Here is a 10,184-nt window from a genome sequence, read left to right as displayed (position 1 = left end):
TTTCAAAGGGAGATTGGGAGATCCCCAGGACGTCACAGATTCTTCTGCATATCACACCTAATCCCCGTCACGCCTGCTAAATAGGAAAATAAAAAATAGCATGCAAAAAAAAAATCAATAACCCCCCTCTCCTAATATTGAAATGCCTGAAATCATTATATGCTCTGGGAAATGGATTCTTTGATTTGAAATATATTCTTTGCACTCAGATTCAAAGTTGCACAACTTTAAGATTGACAATGTACCTCTGCACTTATAAACGTGCACTTATACACATGCCAGACTCAGCATATAAGAGCTGGCATCTTACAAAAGGACCTTCCCAATGCCATCCTAGAAGCTTAAAGCATGTCCTACTGGTTACAGCATATCCCATGTGCGATACTCATGTGGGATACCTGGAGGTTGGCAACCCTAACGTGGCTGCCCGTGTTAGACAAGGGCCAGATTGAGCCCCACAAAGATGCATCAGAAACCCTCCCAGACAGAAAATGGTTGAGGTTGGCGGTTCACAACAGAAAAAAACGGATTAAGGTCCCCCAAGTCAGCCCACTGCTTTCCCCATCCCAAATGTCTGCTCCTGAAGCAGTTTTACATTTAAAACAAAATAGCCGGTGGGCATTCGGTACCCACGTTGGCCCATGCAGAGTCGTTTTTGCCTACAATTATATATGTTTATAAGGATATAGGCAACGGACATTCAGCCGGCCGCCTCCCAAACTCAGGTTCAGGAGACAAAGGACAGTGTTGTGACGGCACCCATCAACTGTTGTACAAACAGACTATAGAACCTGTTGTAAATAGCAGGCATTTTACAGGTTAAGAGGAGAGGTTACGAAAGGGTGATCCACAGTGAATAATTACTACTGGCAGTACCACCTACATTCTTCAAGCTGTAAGAATCTCTCCTCTTAATCCTAATTCATTAAGTGATTGTGGTGGAAAGTACCGTCAAATTACAGCCGATTTATGGTGACCCCCATCGGGTTTGCAAGGCAAGAGACGTTCAGAGGCGGTTTGCTATTGCCTGCCACCGCTGTAGCAACCCTGGACTTCCTTGGTGGTCTCCCATCCAAATACTAACCAGGGCCGACCCTGCTTAGCCTCCAAGATTTGATGAAATCGGGCTAGCCTGGGATATCCAGGGCAATTCATTGAGGGCTTTAAAAAACAATTCAACAGTTCAGCAAGTATAAAAAGACAGTCAAAATTAAAAGCGATTGATGCTGTCCTTCTGGGGCTGAAGGAGGATTCCCCACCCCCTTTTTTTTAAGGTAAAGGTAAAGGTCCCCTGTGCAAGCACCGGGTCATTCCTGACCCATGGGGTGACGTCACATCCCGACGTTTCCTAGGCAGACTTTTGTTTACGGGGTGGTTTGTTAGTGCCTTCCCCAGTCATCTTCCCTTTACCCCCAGCAAGCTGGGTCCTCATTTGACCGACCTCGGAAGGATGGAAAGCTGAGTCGACCTTGAGCCGGCTGCCTGAAACCGACTTCCATCGGGATCGAACTCAGGTCGTGAGCAGAGCTTGGACTGCAGTACTGCAGCTTACCACTCTGCGCCACGGGGCTCCTTTTTTTACTGGCTGATATATGACTCCCACCATAAAAACAAAAGTTGATTCATCCTAGACCTTTCTTTCCACAGACGTGTTCAGTATAACATATCGCCTATGAAATTATTAGGGTTGCCCGCCTCCAGGTGGGGCCTGAAGATCTGGAATTACAACTGATCTCCAGACTACAGACATCAGATCCCCTGCAGAAAACGGTTGCTTTGGAGGGTGGAATCCATAGCTTTATACCCCGCTGAGGTCCATCCCCTCCCCAGGCTCCACCCCGAAATCTCCAGGAATTTCCCAACCCTAGAAATGCTACCTAAAATTTGCAGTGGGCAATCTGGCTGTGTTATGGTGGTCCCAGAAGAATGCGAAGCTTCGTAACCACCTGCAGTCATTTCCTTATCTCAGCGGGGCATTGCTCATTCGGTGTACACGCGTTCTCCTTCAGTAGGTCAGCGATTACAAAGGGGGTATCATTTTGACAATCAATTGCAGAATTAAAAAGCAACAGTAGCCCAGCTTTTCATTCCGTCTATTTCATTATAGCCGCGGAGATGGTTGTTAACGCTTGTAACGGGCTAATTAGTGGAAAGTAATCCTCTTAGGGGGCAACAAGCACCGCGCTCAGATTTTTTTCCTTCTTTTATAATTTGGATGCAGGCCTCCTCTATTCCAGAAGAATTGCAATAACCATAAACAGACAGTACGAACCCCTTCGCTTTCCTCGGTCGGCGTTAGGCACCCGCCGCCCACTGAAGACGGTCCAGGCGACGCGGAGTTGGGAATTTTTGTGTTGTTTTTTTTTTAAGTTTTATTTTTAGCCTAAATGCAAAAATGTCTGCATGGCCGGTTCAGTCTTGGTTTTATAACTGTGCAAAAGAACACGGTGATAACAGCCACTGCCTCACTGATATCCTAAGCAACCACAGGGAGAGGATTGTGGCGGAGTTGGACGTACAGAAAGCGCTGTCAGATCTGGTTTACGAGAGAGTCTTTTCCTTGGAGGAGTACAAAGACATTCTATCCCAGGAGTGCTGCCGGAAGCCAGCGGCATATTTTTTAGAGAAACTCTCTCGCAAAGGCCCCCGCGCCTTCTCCGCTTTCTGTTCTGTTCTGGAGGAGCTCTGCCCCCACCTGCTCACGTCTATTCTCCTTGACTACCCAGGTAAGGTCACAAGCCCGTCTCTGAAATGTCCAAGAGGGTTATTAGCAGTGCCTCGCAATCCTTCAACTCTAATAGCCTATAATTAGTAATTACTTTCTCTCTTGCGCCGGGCATTCATTCTCCTTCTAGCTCCTTGTTAAAAACGAAGAGGAATCCAAAGGAATAGTGCAATTTTGGGATCCGTTTGTTATCTAAAACATTTTTTTTTCAAACCAGTGTTTGCAAATTGATAAAACAGAAACTATTAATACCGTATGTTGAGATGACTGTGGTTGCTGAGTAACCGGTTCGCCGGCAAGAAACATGTTCAATTTAAAAAAAAAAAGATTTCTCAGATATTTGTATTAGAATTGCCACTTTTTTTTCTTACTGCTTTGATTCAAATGCATTATGCGGCGGCAGTTTGCAGATATGTTGCCTTGGCTATATATATCTAGTCTTTTCGGATCAGAGTCAGCTGCCGTCATGGTACGCTCTGTGCTACGCTTTAAGTCACAGGGTGTACCGTGGTGAAAGAGTCCGAGAATCATTGCTGAACGGTCAGCAAGGTTTGCAGAACACACCGGCGTGAGCAGATTGCAAGCTCCGAGCGGACGTAACCCAACCTCGGGGCAGCTGTGTGCTTTATGCCTCCTCGAAAGATTTCACAGAACAAATCGCAACACCTAAACCAAAGCAACTAGATTTAAACAGGTTGAGAATCCCATTGGCTTTAATTATGCTGGATCCAACTGTGAGGGGCTGAGGACTCTGACAAATTTTAACATCATGTATTTGCTCTGCCTTAACCTGGCTAGCTCAGGCTCGCCCGGTCTCATCAGATCTCGGATGCTAAGCAGGGTCAGCCCTGGTTAGTATTTGGATGGGAGACCACCAAAGAATACCAGGGTCTCTACACAGAGGAAGGCAATGGCAAACCACCTCTGCACAACTCTTGCCCTGAAAACCCCATGATGGGTCTCCATGAATCAGTTGCAACTTGATGGCTCTTAAATAATTAGTTATATTTGCTCCAGAGGACAAAAAGACTGATTCCCCCAAAGATTGTGCCTGGCCTGCGGGTTTATTAACCACATGGCACATACCTAAGAAATACAGAAAATTAAAGGGGTCGACGGGTTTTCTAGAGCAATCTTATCTAAATATAACAGCTAGATTTTGGAAACTGAATTTCCAAAAAGAGTTTCCGTCTAGACATTAGGAAGAACTTCCTGACAGTCAGAGCGGTTCCTCAGTGGAACAGGCTTCCTCGGGAGGAGGCGAGCTCTCCTTCCCTGGAGGTTTTTAAGCAGAGGCTAGATGGCCATCTGTCAGCAATGCTGATTCTATGACCTTAGGCAGCTCATGAGAGGGAGGGCACTTTGGCCATCTTCTGGGCATGGAGTGGGGGTCACTGGGGTGTGTGGGTGGGGAAGTAGTTGTGAATTTCCTGCATTGTGCAGGGGGTTGGACTAGATGACCCTGGTGGTCCCTTCCAACTCTATGATTCTATTCTATGAATTTGTTGGTTAAGCATTACAATTCAGAAATTGGGTTCACCACTAAAATAGCCAGAGCTTGTTCTTGCATTATTCCACACTAGTAAACTTAATTACCATTAAAATTGGCAGCTACAAATTCAATTAAACAATGAGGCAATAGCCCATGTACCATAACTTACTTGTGTGAGTAGATGACCATCTCTCTCTCTTTCTCCCTCCCTCCTCTGTTATAATTGCCTGGATAGACCGATGTCAAAACAAGAATATAAAAGCATAAAATACTTTCTTTTCGTCAATATCCGAATCAATTTGGAATGCATGCTGATTCAATACATTACATGTTATGTCTGGGTATGAAATAAGTAAGAAACTTAGGATAGAAAAAGACCTCTTCCGAAAAGTTACAGCATCTTCAGAATAGTGGCCAGGGTACCTTGTTCAGTCATTGTTCAATATACCCCTTTTTCACTTTATAATTACAAACATGTGAAAAAAGAACTCTTCCTGTCCTACTCAAAAAAATTTACTTACATTGTTTGACCTATACCTCGCATTGCTAGATCAATAAAATGCTAACCAGAAACCTAAGAAACAAGACATTACATTTTCACCACCTGTCTTCCAATTATCTCAGGGCAGTGTAAATGCTCCTTCCTCTTACCCTCATAAACAGGAGGTGGATTAAGTTATCCAAGGTCACCCACAAAGTTTTGTAGTTGAGTAGGATTTGAACTCAGGTCTAAATGAAAGGGCTGAACTCAGAGTTCAAATCCCCACTCATCCACAAAGCTCATTACATTGCCCTAAGCTGTGCTACTGCAAAATAGGTAATAAAAATAGGGCTTTTTTTTTTTTTTTTTTTTTTTTGCAGAATTAAGGTTGTTTTGCATCGGACGCCTGTTCACGAAGTGTCTCTGTTGTCATCCAGGTGTTACGAACAGAAGCTCCTCCGATACATCCTTTGAGAATTCAGAACTGAGGGAAGCATCCGAAATGGATGTTCATGAAATTAATGAAGCCAGCGACCCGGAAGGAAACCCTTTCTCTGAGGATCAGACCAATCATTCATTCAACAAGTACAGGTTACCTTTTTACAAAGTTTTTGATTTTCTTGCTCTGGTCGATCACTCAGGTGTTTTCGGAGTGTACTTGGGTAACAATTCGATGAAGGGAAAGGGGTTTCTGTATCCTTTTTAGCGAAGGAAATGTGGGAAGGAGGGTTAGGGGCCAGCTGTTTTATGACATGGTACATGGTGGGTTGCGAACCAATAAGAACCCAGGAAAATAGGGTCGGTGGAATGAGTACGGTCCGGTGTGGAGACATTTGAAGGGGTAGATTTAGGCTCTCAGTCCTGGCCAGTAGGAGACAAAATTGTAATAATTACAATATGCCGACTTTCTCTACCACTTAAGGAAAATTCAAACCAGCTTATAATCACCTCCTCCGCACAACAGACACCCTCTGAGGTAGGTGGGGCTGGGAGAGCTGTGACTAGCCCAAGGTCACCCAGCTGGCTTCGTATGTCGGAGTGGGGAAACAAATCCAGTTCACCGGATTAGCCTCCGCCGCTCACGTGGAGGAGTGGGGGAATCGAACCCGGTTCTCCAGATCAGAGTCCACCGCTCCAAACCACTGCTCCTTAACCACTACACCATGCTGGCTTTCTAATAATGCACTGCTTTTACCGAAAAGCAATCTATCTGTATATCTAATAGCAATACGTGGGCCCCATCTGTGGATATTTAAATCTGTGGACTGGCACCACGTCGACACTAAACAGATTTTCCTGTTTTTTAAAAAACTCACAATAAAAATCTGGGTTTCCCCCTTTAAAAAAAAGACACTTTAACCCCTGTCGAAACCAAACTAAGTTGAAAGCCAACCCAGCAGTAGCAGAAGCCTGTAATATAATAACAATAGCAAAAAAAAAAGAGTAATATAAATGGGATGGAGCTGGGAGAGCTGGTCAGGGCCGTGGCTCAATGGTAGAGCCTCTACTTGGCATTCAGAAGGTCCCAGGTTCGATCCCTGCCATCTCCAGTTAAAGGGACTAGGCAGGTAGGTGATGGGAAAGACCTCAGCCTGAGTCCCTGGAGAGCCGCTGCCGGTCTGAGTAGACAATACGGACTTTGACGGACCGAGGGTCTGACTCAGTAGAAGGCAGCTTCATGTGTTCATGTGTGTGACAGAAAATCTGTTAATTTAGAGACGAGGAGAAGCACCCATACATCTAGAAATAAGTCCCACTGAGTCAAATGGGGCTTTATCTCAAGGATGTGCGCCTACGGTTTGAAAAGCCATCATTTCTGATACATGGAAACAACAATTCCCCAAGCAAATTACTGATCCTAACACTCTCTGACTTTCTTACGAAGTCGAAATCCAAATCTAGACTTCACCGCTCTGACTTTTTTGCCCACTGGTAAGTTTTGAATTTCTTGTTCCTCAGACGGCGACTGGGTGCAGCTGTGCCGAAGATAACATTTTGCTCTACAGGGCTGTGCTTATTATATCACAAGGGCGTTCTGAGAAACAAACTAATTAAAAATTGCCCAAATCTTTTTCTTTAAGGCTGCGTCAGAGAAGGAACGGGCAAATAGGGAGCCTGCCTAGCCTTAAGCTGAATGTACGGGGGGAATGCTTACTGGCACTCAAATAAATACATTCAATTAAGCCAGCAAAAACTACATTAGGCTGCGGTCCTGCCCTGCTCTTGAGCGACCAATGTTCCTTGCAAATTGGGTTTACGCCCCATTTTGTAAAGATTTAAATGGATGGGAAAGGCATGAAAGCATTTGGATTTTGCCCTTTCAGCCCCAGTCCAGAGATGAATATTGGGACAGATTCACAACAGAATCTTTGCTGACGTTTTCTTAGAGACCCCCTCTTGCCCCTCATTGGTATCCAGGTTTCAACAGAGACTGCCCCCCTCCCCAGAAGAAGAAGAGTTGGTTTTTATATGTCGACTTCCTCTACCACTTAAGGAAGAATCAAACCGGCTTACAATCACCGTCTCCTCCCCACAACAGACACCCTGTGAGGTACGTGGGGCTGAGAGAGCTGTGACTAGCCCAAGGTCACCCAGCTGGCTTCGTGTGGAGGAGTGGGGAAACAAATCCAGTTCGCCAGATTAGCCTCCACCGCTCACGTGGCGGAGTGGGGGAATCAAACCCGCTTCTCCAGATCAGAGTCCACCACTCCGAACCACCGCTCTTAACTACCACACCACGTTGGCTCACAAGCAGGACTTGAAGATGACAGCTGTCTCCCTTGGCTTGCGGTTCAGTGACTAGCAGGGGGTTGGACTAGATGACCCTGGTGGTCCCTTCCAACTCTATGATTCTATGCTTCCATAATTCTGTGATTCTAGTATTCAGAGCTACATTGCTTCTGAACATGGGGGTTCAATGTTTTGCTTTCATGGTTGATCGCCTCCGATTTAGCTATGCTCTAGAAATTTGTCTATGCCCCATTTTAAAGCTGTCTATGTCCTTGACTAGAAAAGATTCTTAAGTGTAAGGGTGTGTCACTGGCAACCAAGATCAGGTTAATTCATGCCATCGTATTCCCTATTACTATGTATGGGTGTGAGAGCTGGACAATGAAGAAAGCTGATAGGAAGAAAGTAGATTCTTTTGAAATGTGGTGTTGGAGGAGAGTGTTACGGATACCCTGGACCGCCAAAAAAAAAAACAAATCAGTGGGTTTTAGATCAAGTCAAGCCTGAACTGACCCTAGAAGCTAAAATGACTAAACTGAGGCTGTTGTACTTTGGACATGTTATGAGAAGACAAGAGTCACTGGAAAAGACAGTCATGGTAGGAAAAGTTGAGGGCAGCAGGAAAAGAGGAAGACCCAACAAGAGATGGATTGACTCCATAAAGGAAGCCATGCCCCTCAATTTGCAAGATCTAAGCAAGGCTGTTAAGGATATGAGTCGGAAACGACTTGACAGCACTTAACACACACACACACACACACACACACACACACATGACTTTGGCCACAAACACATCTTCTGGCAGCGAATTCCCCAAGTTAATACACTGTGCAAAGAAGTACTCTCTTTCTTCTGTGATTAAAATGTGCAATTTGCTGTCAGATGATGTAGTGATCTATCATGAATGCCTACCATAGGTTAATAAGAAGTGGGCTAGTAAGATTGTAGACACAAAGCAGGTTTAAAGTATGTCTAAGGTATCTGTGAAGCTAGGATAAATTAACCCTCACTGTAGACGTACATTTGATATTTGACAAGAATATGTTCCCTCTGCTAAGGAAGACTGTCACTTGCATATTTATATAATATGACACACTTGCACAAACTAGAGGTGGAACATGATTCCCAAGAACAAGCAATCATTTACCAAAAGTGACAAGAAGACTTTTGAAGAATGTATAACTCAGAGCCAAGCCGATATGCCACCCACACAACCCTGCATAAATTCACACGCTGCTGAAAACCAAGGTAACGGTTTCTCCTATCAACCAGGCGACCAATAGGAAGCTCCTGGGTCTGTCTATAAATATAAATATGGAGTGAACTTGGAGATCCATAGAAACACGTAGGGAAGGTTGAAACGCTTGCAAAAGAAAGGCCCTGGGCATGGATAAATCAACACAAACAAAACTGAATCCAACCCTTCAAAATGTAACCGTGTGTTCAAGGTGAGCATATAAAAACCAACTCTTCTTCTTTTTCATGGTCAGAAGAAGCCACCATGTGGCAGGGTTGCCAACTCTGGTAGGGAGTTGGGGAGGGACCTCAGGGGGGAGGGACCTCAGTAGAAGAAGAAGAGATGGTTTTTATATGCCGACTTTCTCTACCTCTTAAGGGAGACTCAAACGGGCTTACAATCGCCTTCCCTTCCCCTCCCCACACCCTGTGAGGTAGGTGGGGCTGAGAAAGCTCAAACAGAGCTGTAACTTGCCCAAGGTCACCCAGCTGGCTTCATGTGGAGGAACGGGGAAACAAATCCAGTTCACCAGACCAGCCTCCGCCGCTCATGTGGAAGAGTGGGGAGTCAAAGCCGGTCCTCCAGATCGGAGCCCACCGCTCCAAACCACCACTCTTAATGTAGGGTATAATGCCGTAGACTCCATCTCCAAAGCAGCCATTTTCTCCTGGGGAAATGATCTCTGTAGTCTAGAGATCAGTTGTAATTCTGGGAGAGCTCCAGGCCCCACCTGGAAACGGACAGCTGTAGCTGTGAAGCCATTTGAAGCTGCCCTTAGGTCATGACCTTGGGACCCCAAACCGGAGTCTCAGGGCCAAAGCCAAGAGACTCAACCTTCTTTACCTGGGTGACCGATAATCAGCATGGAAAACTTCACCCATGCTAATGTATGCCTGTAGGTGAAGTGGTTATTCTGTTCTGTAGTAAGTAAGTAAATTGGCATCTTAATAGTAATAGTAAGTAATTATAAAAGAGGAGATGGATGAATCATTCTAGATTAATAAACATGAGTCAGATCTAGCCACATTTGGGAGAAAATGATACCATGAAAAAGGGGATTTACATACGGTTGCCAGGTTCCACATTGAAGGACTCACATCCTCTAAGCAAAAGTTGACTGACTTATTGGTTTCATTGGCATACGGAAGCAATTGAAGCTTGAATAAATCTGTGAAATGGGGATTTTACCGGAAGCCCATTGCTGTTGAAATTTATTCCGTTGCCCTGTTTGATACTTACCATTACTGGACTTACAATTTGTAAACGCATATACGCTTGAAGAATAATTGTTGTTTGTTTGTATATGTATACTCTTACCTGAATGGATGTTTGAATTGTGAATTATTCACAACCTTTTGCTCTGGATTGTACTTCTTATGGATATTGTCTTTTTATTTAGAGGCTTTTCCTCTGAGTACCTGGAGGTTGGCAACCCTAGATTTACAGCAAGGTTCTGATGAGACTCATCTTGGGTCACAAAGGAACCCTGCTGTCCCCCAAACTTTCACAAGCCAAGACA

This window comes from Euleptes europaea, chromosome 20 (assembly GCF_029931775.1).
Source record: "Euleptes europaea isolate rEulEur1 chromosome 20, rEulEur1.hap1, whole genome shotgun sequence".
Classification (NCBI taxonomy): Eukaryota; Metazoa; Chordata; class Lepidosauria; order Squamata; family Sphaerodactylidae; genus Euleptes; species Euleptes europaea.
This window is presented reverse-complemented; position numbering follows the sequence as displayed.